The sequence below is a fragment of the Podarcis liolepis genome (assembly GCF_965112155.1).
Source record: "Podarcis liolepis genome assembly, chromosome: 15".
NCBI lineage: Eukaryota > Metazoa > Chordata > Lepidosauria > Squamata > Lacertidae > Podarcis > Podarcis liolepis.
Genome location: NC_139566.1, coordinates 22,423,982 through 22,436,612, shown reverse-complemented (window position 1 = coordinate 22,436,612; position 12,631 = coordinate 22,423,982).

The window sequence follows — 12,631 nt, the reverse complement described above, 5'->3', positions numbered from 1 at the left end:
TTATGTATTCCATTTGGACATATGACATGCTACAGTTACATAAAATAGGAATTAAAATAAAAGAAAGGTATAGGCTCAAATAAATGTTTCTGAATATATTAACAAAATTGTGCTAAAGCATATATAAAATAATTATTACAAATATGAAATGATGTATAAGAACGTGCATGCTTAGATTTTGCATATTTTGCTTCAATAGCAATTTGTATGGGTTTTATAGGGATTTACAGGTAGTAATGGGGGGGGAGGGGAAATTATAATATATACCTCATGCATGCCAAACTGTGCTGCAAAATGTTGCTATGTCTTCAGGGAAGGACCACAACCGGTGACAGAGTATCTGTCCTGCAGGCAAACAGCCCCGGGTTCAATCCCCAATGGTACCTCCAGGTAGGGCTGGGAACATCCACTGCCTGAAAACCTGGAGAGATGCTGCCAGTCAGAGTAGGTGACACTGATTCAGTATAAGGCAGCTCCCTAAGTCCCTATGTCCTCCACTAGGTTGAAATGGATCATTAAGGAAGAGCCATAGTACAGTGGCAGAACATCTGCCCTGCATGCAGAAGTCTCCAGGCTCAACTCCAGGGAGGGCTGGGACATGACCCCTAGGGAGCTGCTGCCAGTCCATGCAGACAACAATGGAGTAGATGGACCAGTATAAGGCAGCTTCCTATGAACATTAATGCTGTTGGGGGTACAATATTGGCTCCTGGTCATCGGTATCTCCCCTTTCTTCTTCCAGCCTCGAGGGCTTGACCCTTCTGCCACCCTCCCTCTCTGCCTTCTCTATCTCCTCATTTTATGTCCCCAGCTACACTCCCTCTCCCTGTCCCCCCCGCCCCCCGCCAGGCAGAACTTCCTGGACATTCCCTGCCAGCCCCTTTAATTGTCACCTTTCTGTTCTCTCCTTCAGATTAATCAAAGCCAGTCCCCCCATATTAATGGCACGGCACGGATTAAAATAATGCAACACATTAAAGATGTAATTTAAAATTAATAACTCATAATTATTTATCATGGTGTATCAGCGGAGCTATGAATTTCCCTGCTCTTCACGTTCCTACTTCCTCTTGTTCTCCTCCCCCCCCCGTCCCCCGCCCGCTTCAATTCAGGCCATTACCAAGGCTCCATTTAGGTCCTCGGATCTAATACGGTCCCTTTCATTCTGCCGGCATTAATTGGGATAAATCAGCACTTAAGGAAAGCCATCTATTCGAAAGGACAATTGGTGATCATTTAATCAGAGCTTTGCCTGAGTGAGAGGGAGGAGGAAGGGGCAAAACAAGGGAGCCCTTTGCCCCAGGAAGAGCAAGCGCCAGGTAAAATTTGGCACTCGTAAGATCCACTGAAGGAGTCTTTAAATGGACCAGTCGGACACCCTTGGAACTCCATCATTGAAGAATGAATATAACCAGGAAGCGAACCATATTTCCGATTGCAGGGGTTGGACTTGATGCATAACCTCCAACATTTTTCTGATGAAAATAGGGACGTTCTATTCAACAACAACAACAACAACAACAACAACAACAACAACAACAACAACAACAACAATAATAATAATAATGCACCCATGCACCCATCTGGACTGGGTTGCCCCAGCCACTCTGGGCTGCTTCTGACATATATAAAAACATAATAAAACATTAAACATTAAGAAACTTCCCTAAACGTCCTCAGTCCATTATACCTGAAGGAGTGTCTCCACCCCCATCATTCTGCCCGGACACTGAGGTCCAGCGCTGAGGGCCTTCTGGTGGTTCCCTTGCTGCAAGAAGCCAAGTTACAGGGAACCAGGCAGAGGGCCTTCTCGGTAGTGGTGCCCTCCCTGTGGAACGCCCTCCCACCAGATGTCAAAGAGAAAAGCAACTACCAGACTTTTAGAAGACATCTGAAGGCAGCCCTGTTCAGGGAAGCTTTTGATATTTGACAGACTATTGTATTTTCATATTTTTGGGGAAACCGCCCAGAGTGGCTGGGGAAACTCAGCCAGATGGGCGGGGTATAAATAATAAATTATTATTAAATTATTATTATTATACAGGGCTGCCTTCAGATGTCATAGATATTTGGTGAAGATAGATAAAAAAATCCATTATATTAGGGGAAATTGTGCTCCTTCTCTCTGTCCCTTCCTCCTCCTCTTCTTCATCTTACAGTCAAGCCTCAGATCCCGAGCGCCTCCGTTATATTGCATTTTGGCTCCCAAATGCCGAAAACCCGGAAGTAAATGCTCAGGTTTTTGTACGCTTTGCGGAAGCTGAATGTCCAATACAGCTTCTGCTTGAGTGCAGGAAGCTTCTGCAACTAGTTGGAAGCTATGCCTCGGTTGTCGAACATTTTGGAAGCTGAACGAGCTTGTGGAACAGATTATGTTCAACAACCAAGGTTTGACTGTATTATTATTATTATTATTATTATTATTATTATTATTATTATTGTTATTTGTTAGTCACTTTATCTTGTCCTGGGCAACCCAAAGCAACTTAACAATCAAACTTATTGAATGCATTAAATAAATTAAATACATTGCCTGCATAGTCCTGGCGGAATAGAAAAGTTTTCAGCAGGTGCGTAAAAGTTGACACAGAAAGCGCCTGCTGAATCTCTGTTGGCAGGGAGCTCCACAGGATTCGGCTGATGGCACTCAAGGCTTGGTTTCTTGTCGTTGTCAACTCAGGAAATGACCAGCGACACTTCTGAGGATGTTCTCAGTGATCGAGCTGGGGTAAAAGCATGCAGCCAGTCCCTGAGGTACCCTGGCTTTGTAAATTAATACAATAACCTTCAACCTGGCTTGGTAGCAAGTGGGCAGCCTGTGCAACTGCTTTAACAATGGCATCCCATGTTCTCAGCCAGAAGCTCCTGTCAGCACCCTGCTCGCTGCATGCTGAGCCATCTAGATCAGGGGTCAGCAAACTTTTCCAGCAGGGGGCCGGTCCACTGTCCCTCAGACCTTGTGGGGGGCCGGACTATATTTTTTTGGGGGAAATAATGAACGAATTCCTATGCCCCACAAATAACCCAAAGATGCATTTAAAATAAAAGCACACATTCTACTCATGTAAAAACACGCTGATTCCTGAACCATCCATGGATTTAGAAGGTGATTGGACCAGATCCGGTCCCTGGGCCTTAGTTTGCCTACCCATGATCTAGATCTTCCAAACCAGACAAGGGCAGCCCCACACAGAGTGCACTGCAGTAATCAGTGTTGCCTGTGCAGAACCTATCAGGATGGGGTCAAGACTAGAATGGGCTGCTTCAACCATCGTTAAAAGGTAAAGGTAAAGGGACCCTTGACCATTAGGTCCAGTTGTGACCAACTTTGGGGTTGCGGTGCTCATCTCGCTTTATTGGCCGAGGGAGCCGGCATACAGCTTCCGGGTCATGTGGCCAGCATGACTAAGCCACTTCTGGCGAACCAGAGCAGTGCACGGAAACGCCGTTTACCTTCCCGCTGGAGTGGTACCTATTTTTCTACTTGCACTTTGACGTGCTTTCGAGCTGCTAGGTTGGCAGGAGCAGGGACCAAGCAACAGGAACTCACCCCGCCGTGGGGATTCGAACCGCCGACCTTCTGATCAGCAAGTCCTAGGCTCTGTGGTTTAACCCACAGTGCCACCTGCATCCACTGCCAATGGTAGTCATCTAGGAAGATGGGGGGACATCTTCCCAATCAGCCCTGTTGGAGAGAATCAGTACTCCCTTCCAGTTCCTTCCAGATCATGCTGAAAGGGATTGTCTCCAGAAGGCAGTGGCGCTCCATGGGGGAAGCCAGTCTGCCCCCACTCCCTGTCAGTGTCACCCCCTCTCATCCTGCCTCCGTGAGACTGAGTGTGGCCGCATTCATTCTGGCTCGCTCATTGTCAGCCCACCTGCGCATTGATTTCTTCCCCCATCACACATCAGTGAGAGCACCAGAGAGCCTAAACATGCCATTGTTGTTTAATAACTCACATTTCAACAGAGGATCAGCCTGAGACACCAAGAGCTGACAGAAATGTCACATGCTGAGCAGTATTGAGTTTGGGGGTGCTCTGAAAGCCGAGCCGTGCAGCCCTTTTCAAAACCACCAGTGGGGAGAAGGGTTGCTGCATTCAGGACCTGGGTGTGGGGTTTGCATTGGGGCATCTGGTTGGCCACTGTGAGAATAGGATGCTGGGCTAGATGGGGCTGTGGCCTGATCCAAAAGTGCTCTTTCTATGTTCTTAATCCCAAGTTAAGTGCCCCTTCTGACCCACTGATTGTCCCCTGCAAAAAAAACCCTCCTTCCCGTCTCCATTAGCATGCTGTTGTCTGTCTCGTGACACAATGGAGTGTCCCTCCAGGGGCAGGGGCGTAGCGTAGGTTGCTAGTGCCCGGGGCACTAACCCTAACACATAACTCCCAACCCCAAAACATCACCAATGTTCCCAGATGTGCACTTGATCCAGAGGAAGCCACATGGCCAGCAGTGCATTCAGTGAGGCCCATCAGCCTTGGGAAGCCCCATAGGAGGGGCCTAGGAAGCCCCACGCCACCTCCAGGAAGGCCATAGCTGCAGAACACGAGCGAGCTAGTGCTTCCTGCAAGTCGCCTGACTGGAGGGAGGAGGGAAGGAGGCAGACTCCACCGAGAGTTTGGATTTGGATTTGATATCCCACTTTATCACTACCCTAAGCGGCCAACAATCTCCTTTCCCTTCCTCCCACACAACAAACACTTTGTGAGGTGAGTCAGGCTGAGATACTTCAGAGAGCTGTGACTGGCCCAAGGTCACCCAGCAGCTGTATGTGGAGAAGCAGGGAAGCGAACCCGGTTCACCAGATTACGAGTCCACCACTCTTAACCACTACACCACACTGGTCTGTCTTCTGCCTCAACAGTCTCCCCTCCTCCTCTGCTATTGAACTATTGGAGCTGCGTTCTGCTTACTTAAGAAAAGGGATGCTTTTCTTTTGAAATTTTGCGTCCTCCCCCAAATTTGCTCTCTGACCAATCGCCCCTCTCGCCCCCCCGCAAGCTATGCCACTGTCTGGAGGGTTAAGTCAAGCCACTGTGTTAGCAGCACCAAAGTGACCTCTGTAGGGCACAAGACTGGGCAGTCTGTATGGAGGTCCTGGGCTACCCAGACAATAAGGCCCCCGCTCTCAGTCTCGCTGATGTGGTCCAAAGGAAAGTAGAGCAATACTATTGGCACCAGCTTGGCTGCAGGAGTTGCCAGGAGGAGGAGTACCAGGTGCCATAGCTATAAATAAATAAATAAAGAATGTGGCACCATGCAGACCCCACCTCCCCAATTTAATTTTTTTAAATAATATTTTTATCAAATTTTCAACAAAAATACAAAACAAACATTAAAAAACACAACATCCACAAAGAAAAAAATATATATAAACAATATCAAATCCATAAAATGGGATTCTCCAAATCCCATGACTTCCCTCTCCCCCTCCCCGCTCCTTAAATTTCTTTTTCTACTGCATATCATTTCCACTCCAAATTATTTATTCCAGCTCAAATTTCATACATTTTTTTCTAAAATTTCAAGTGTTCTTAAAATCCTGCCAATGTATTAACCCCTTTACAATCCTTTTGTAAGTACTTAATAAGCATTTCCCGTTCTTTTTTAAACCTCCCCAATTTAAAATTTAAACAGAGTTCGCAGAGCAAATTCCAATGCTGAAGTTGTGGGATTTTTAACAGTTTTGCAGCGCATTTTGTAGGAAGATGTGTAGTTTCTTGGCTGGATTTATATACTGGTACCTGGCATTCCGAGAAATGAAATATGAGAACCTTCTCTATGGAGGGCAAACTATCGATGGCTCCCAGCTGCAATGACCATGCTCTCCTTCCACTGCTGGAGGCCATATGCTTTTGAATACCAGATGCTAGATATCACATGTGGGCGAAATTGCTGTTGTGCTCAGGTCCTGCTTGCAGGCTTCCCACTGGGGCATCTGGTTGATTGGTAAACCAAAATTATACTCCCCTGCTTGCAGTCCACAATGGTACAATCCGTTCTAATGCCTGAGGAGGACTTTACCACCTCATTGTGTTGCACAGGGAGGCTGTACGTTATTTATTGCGCAATAAATACCGTATTTTTCGCTCTATAAGATGCACCAGACCACAAGACGCACCTAGTTTTTGGAGGAGGAAAACAAGAAAAAAAAATCTGAATCTCAGAAGTCAGAACAGCAAGAGGGATCGCTGCGCAGCCTGCATTCGCTCCATAAGACGCACACACATTTCCCCTTAGGAGGGAAAAAGTTAGTGTTACAGAGCTATAAATTTGGTATATTTCCTTGGACGTAAATTCCACTGCCTACTTCCACTGCCTAGGTGAATATCCTGGTTTCAGTTCCTCCCAGTTTCTTATCTTTCCAATCTTGTGTTCGGTTTTCTGCATTTCCAAAAGAGTTTGCAATTTTAAAACATCCGCATGAAAATTAATCAGCGTTGAATGCAAATGTTTTGCAACACTATGTTTTGCAACACAATTTCCCCTCATTTTTGTATGTCGGTTTCACTAATGCCTGAATTTTTTTTTGCACACCAATAATATGCATGTAATTTGGGTGGGGAACAGCATTGCAAAATTGGGAGAAGTGTGAATTTCAAAGGAAGGCTGTGTTTTAGTTCGTGGACGGTTCCAGAAAGCGCAAATCAGCTTTTGAATGTGAACTGTATCAAATTGCTCCTCCATTCCTGCTCCTTAATAATGGCATTTGAAAGACTGCAGCCTCCGGGAGCGCCATAAGAAGAACCCCGCCGGATCAGGCCCCAAGTCCATCTAGCTCAGCATCCTGCTTCCACGAAAAAGCCAGCAGCCAACCACTGATGAAACGTTGGACCACAAATTCAGCATTCAGCAGGCAACTAGTTACGCAGCCCAGGGGAGATGGTTGGAGAAATGGGACGGTGTCTCTTTAAAAATAAATAAAGACCAAATTAAAAAAAAAAGGAGAGAGAGAGAGAAAGAGAGAGGCAATAAGTATATGCAAATGTGTTGAGCGGTACATGGTTGTCTGTGAAACAGATGAAGAAGGGAAAAAATGCTCGAAGCTAAAGAGAGGAACGAGGCAGCAATAGCTGACCCCGGGGTTAATAATTTTTACTTTTCCATCTCGCTCCATCCATAAAATAGGGGAGGGGAGGAGGGAGAGGGAAGGAATAGAAATGAGCAGATCCCTTGAATGGAAGCCTTGCCACCATTCCTGCAAACGCTACTTGCAGGAGGTGGAGTGGAGATCCTTGTGGGGGCAACTCTCAGCACCTGCGATTCCTAGCAACTGGCATTTGCAAGCGTATTGGGGTTGCCAGGTCAGGAGCTTCCTGGACTCTGAGATTTCAGAACGCAAACCTATGACCTAGGGGCAGCCTCTGGTGATGTCAAGGGGGCAGGCACCAGTCAGAGCGGTCAGGCTTCTTGTCTGCTGTTCCAGAGGGTAGGACCCAAACCGATGGATTCAGATTACAACAAGAAAGGAGATTCGCCCAACCTCACAATGTCTGTGACAGCAGTGTACCGACCTGAAGGAAGGCAGACCCTCCCAGTGTCCCTATTTTCCAGGGACGTCCCTGATTTAGAGAAGCCATCCCGGTTACGGATTTGGTCCCAGAATGTCCCGCTTTCCCCTATTTTCATTGGAGGAATGTTGGAGGGTATGGAGTGATCCAACCCCTGAGGCATCTGAAGGCAATACTGTATAGGGAAGGGTTTTTTTAATGTTTAATGTTTTATTATGTTTTCATATATGTTGGAAGCTGCCCAGAGTGGCTAGGGGAACTCAGTAAGACGCATGGGGTATAAATACCATACTTTTCCATGTATAAGACCAGGAGTCAGCAAACTTTTACAGCAGGGGGCTGGTCCACTGTCCCTCAGACATTGTGGGGGGGGCATACTATATTTTCTGGGGAGAAATGAACGAATTCCTATGCCCCACAAATAACCCAGAGATGTATTTTAAATAAAAGGACACATTCTACTCATGTAAAAACACACTGATTCCTGGACCATCCGCGGGCCAGACTGAGAAGGCAATTGGGCCTGATCCGGCCCCCAGGCCTTAGTTTGCCTACCCATGTATAAGACTATGTTATTCCAAGATCATGTTCAAAATTAGGGGTCATCTTATACATGGGTAGTGCATTGTGGGGCCCTGGGATAGGTTGCTGCCGCGAGTTGGAGATTGTTATTGGTGGCTGCTGCAACGACTGTTGTTGATTGGCTGTTGCTGCAATTGGGCAGTTGATTTGCTGCTTTTTTCCGCGGTGGGACAGAGGATAGGTTGCTCTGGCGACGCGCATTGTCAGTCTGGTGGGTGAGCGTTTTATGGCATTTCCACCTCCTCCAAAAAGCTCAACAATTCTGTGCAATCCTCCCCCCCAAGAAGCTCAACAACTCTGGGGAATCTCTCTCCCCCCCCCATTTTCATAATTTTGAGTCCCCCACAATAGGGGACATATTATACATGGGGGCATGTTATACATGGAAAAGTATGGTAGTAAAATTATCATTATGGAATGGGATGTCCCTATTTTTATCAGAGAAATGTTGGAGGCCTCTATGAATTGAAAACAGAGACATTGTCTGCACCCATGTTAATTATGAAAATCCTTTAATAAAAACAATAAAAAGGAGATTCTGAATTAACATTAGGAAGAAAAAACTGAAAGCAAGAGCTATTTGATAGTGGGACTCTTCTTCTCTGGAGTTTTTCCCCCCCAAAGAAGTTGGATGTCCATCTTACAAGGATTCTTTAGCTCTGATTCTTGCATTGCAGGAGGCTGGACTAGATGACATCTTGGAATCCCTTTCAACTCTACCACTCTATAAAAAACAGGCATCCTTTGAAATTCACACTTCTCCTAATTTGGTAGTGCAGTTCTCCAGCCAGCGTGCATGAAAACGCATATACAGTCATACCTCATGTTATGTTTGCTTCATGTTACGTTTTTTCAGGTTGCGTCCCGCGGCGACCCAGAAGTACCGGAAAGGGTTACCTCCGGGTTTCGCTGCTCGCACATTCACAGCAGCGCTAAATTGTGCTTCACGCATGCGCACAAGTCCCAAATCACGCCGTGCACCTGCGCAGATACGGCGCTTCAGGTTGTGGGCTTTTCATGTTGCGAACGGGCCTCTGGAACGGATTCCATTCACAACCAGAAGTACCACTGTACTAGGGTAAAGTGTGCTTATGATGCACATATAAATAAACGTAGTGAACAACTTGGAACCAGTTTACCTGCGAGATTGCTTCTCCCCATAGATTCCTCCTTAACTGCTTCAATCTGCAGAACTGGCACTGTTGCACATGCTCTCTAATAGGCATTCCACATCTGTAAGGAAGAAATCCTTTAGTGTGGCAGCACCTATGCTTTAGAATTCCCTGCCTATTGATATTAGACAGGCCTCTCCACTGTACTCTTTTCAGCACCCACTAAGAATATTTTTGTTTAGACCAGGCACTGGCAACTTGGCCCTCCAGATGTTTTGGGACTACAACTCCCATGATCCCTAGTTAACAGGACCAGTGGTCAGGGATGATGGGAAATGTAGTCCCAAAACATCTGGAGAGCCGAGTTTGCCTATGCCTGGTTTAGACAAACCTACCCAGATACTGTATCTCAAATATTTTAGCTTATTTCTGGTATTAGTTTTCCTAATCTTTAATTATTTTCACTGATAATGTGTTTGTTTAATTCTTTTTGCAGAACTGTTTTGAGGTTTTCTTTTTTTTTAATTAAAAAAACAAGCGGTATATAAATTTTACGAAATGAATGAATGGAAAATTATATTATATTGGGGAAATTGCCTTGCAAATATATATTTATTGGGTGAAATCTCATAAAAACCTGTGTCTATAAGGGAAAATTCATTCTGATGAATTTTTCTGAGGATTTATTTATTTATTTAAAACTGGCAACCTGCATGAAAGTGGGGAAACCTGAACTTAGGACTCTTCTTCATTGGAGGCTTTTAAAAAGAGTTTGGATGAGATTCTTTAGCTGTGATTACTGCATTACAAGGGGTTGGATTAGATGATCCTTGGAGGTGCCTTCCCTAGGAGCTAACTCCTAGGGGCCAAGGGGTCTTCAGCCCCCCCAAAAAATATTTGAGCCCCCCCCCAAAAAAAATGGATGGGCAATGCCATTCAAATAGTGTGTGTGCACCATGTCATGTGATCAATTATGAGGGGTGGGGATTACCTCCCCCCTCCATATTTTATTCAAGTTGGCACACCTGGCGCATTCTAAGCTTATGGTTCTATGAAACACAACCATCTTTTCTTTTCTTTGTCGGAATCTAGAAAGAGTTATAGATTTATTTTTTATTTTTTTATTTTTAAACGATTTTTATTTGGTTTTACAAATTCATTCACACTCAAAATCACAAATAATAAAAATTACACAAGATTATTCCGAATCTCTCGACTTCCCTCCTGCCCTCCATGGGTTCTTTAGTTAATCTTTCCAGCTGCATACATTACTATAAATCCTCCTAATTTTTCAGTCCTCCATTGTGTCCAAAGTCTATGCAACATTACAAGAGTTATTTAAGACCTGCCAAGTGTTCAAATGTTTACAGTGGTCTCTCAAATATAATATAAATTTCTCCCATTCTTTATTGAAGTTTTGATCTTCCTGGTTTCTGATTTTCCCAGTTGTTTTTTTCCATCTCTGCATAGTCCAATAGTTTAATCTGCTAGTCCACTTTGCTAGGGATCTTATCTTCTTTCCAACTCTGGGCAAGCAACATCCTTGCAGCTGTTGTAGCATACACAAACAGTCTTTTCTGTTCCTTCAAAGGCTACATTTTTCTGAATTCTGCAACACAGTTCTGCAATCCTGTAACTGGAAAATGGCAGAAACTGGCAGAAGCCGCAATTGGCAAGTAGGCCTAGTCCTAGTGACAGATGAGACCCTCCTTTCCTGAGGGCCTGTTATTTATTCCCCAATTTCTGAATTCTGCAATGCAGTTCTGCAATCCTGTGACTGGAAAAATGGCAAAAACCGCAATTGGCACGTAGGCCCAGTCCTAGTGTCAGATGAGGAAAAGAGCTCCTCCACTCCTTCGCCTTCAGACCCAAGAAGATCCTTTCCTGAGGGTCTGCTATTTATTCTCCAATTTCTGAATTCTGCAATGCAGTTCTGCGATCCTGTGACTGGAAAAATGGCAGAAACTGGCAGAAATTGCAATTGGAAGGTAGGCCTAGCCCTAGTGTCAGACAGGAGAAGAGCTCCTCCACTCCTTCGCCTTCAGACCCAAGAAGATCCTTTCTTGAGGGTCTGTTATTTATTCTCCAATACGTATGCCCCCCCCTTTCTTGAGGGTCTGTTATTTATTCTCCAATACGTATGCCCCCCCCCCAACACACACTCTAGAAGTGACACAGCATCTCCCTTCTTCCCAGTTAATCCTGCTGAGGTCGATTTCCTTCACTCAGGTGGTTCTCCTGGCCTGGGATTCCCTGCACAATCTCCGCCAGCCTGATTAAAGAAAGCAGAGGGAAAGGGCTTTTGCCACACGTAATGGCTGCCCCTTCACCATGTGCCTGCAGGAGAGGAGCCCAGGGCAGCCGTTCTCCCGCCTCCCTCCCCGCCTGTGTGATTTTGAACACACAGCTGGGTGGAGAAATTGCAGGCTCCCAGGCACGCTTTGCAGAAGCCGGCCGAGGGGGAAGGGGAAGTGAAGCCTAGATCGAACTCTTCCTGATTTGCACCTTTTCAACAGAAATCTGGTGTTTTACCACCCCCTAAAAAAAAGGAAAGGTGGATAGCAAGAGAACAGCATTTCTCCAAACACTGATAGCTGAAAGGCATTGTCCCCTTCCACTGAATGAAATTTGAAGGCACCCTCTCCACTTACTCCACTCCACTGTTCTGCGTAGGGATGTAGGAAGCTGCTTTATACAGAGTCAGACCACTGGTCCATTTAGCTCAATATTGTCTCCACTGACTGGCAGCAGCTCTCCAGGATTTCAGGCAAAAAGGATCCCAGCTAGAGATGCCGGGGATTGAACCAGGGACTTTCTGCATGGAAAGCAGAGGTTCTACCACTGAGCTACAGCCCTTCCCTTAAGCCAAAGGAACACAGGAGGTTGCCTTATACAGATTCAGATCATTGGTCCTGCTTGCTAATACAGTGGTACCTCGGGTTACATACGCTTCAGGTTACAGACTTCACTACCCAGAAATAATACCTTGGGTTAAGAATTTTGCTTCAGGATGAGAATGGAAATTGTTCAGCGGCAGTGCAATGGCAGTGGGAGGCCCCATTAGCTAAAGTGGTGCTTCAGGTTAAGAACAGTTTCAGGTTAAGAATGGACCTCCAGAACAAATTAAGTTCTTAACCCGAGGTTCCACTGTATAATCATAATCATATTGCTTGCTCAATATTATCTACACTGACTGGTTCTCCAGAGTTCTCAGTCCTACCTGGAGATGCTAGGGATTGAATCCAGGACCTTCTGCAGGTAAATCTGATGCCCTGACACTGAGCTACAGATCTTCTATTAAGATAGGAATTGCTGCCTTTTGCTCAGTACTGGCTACACGTTCCCAGCCCTATCTGGAGATGCTGGGGATTGAACCTGGGACCTTCTGCATGCAAGGCAGAGGCTCTCCCCTTGAGCTACAA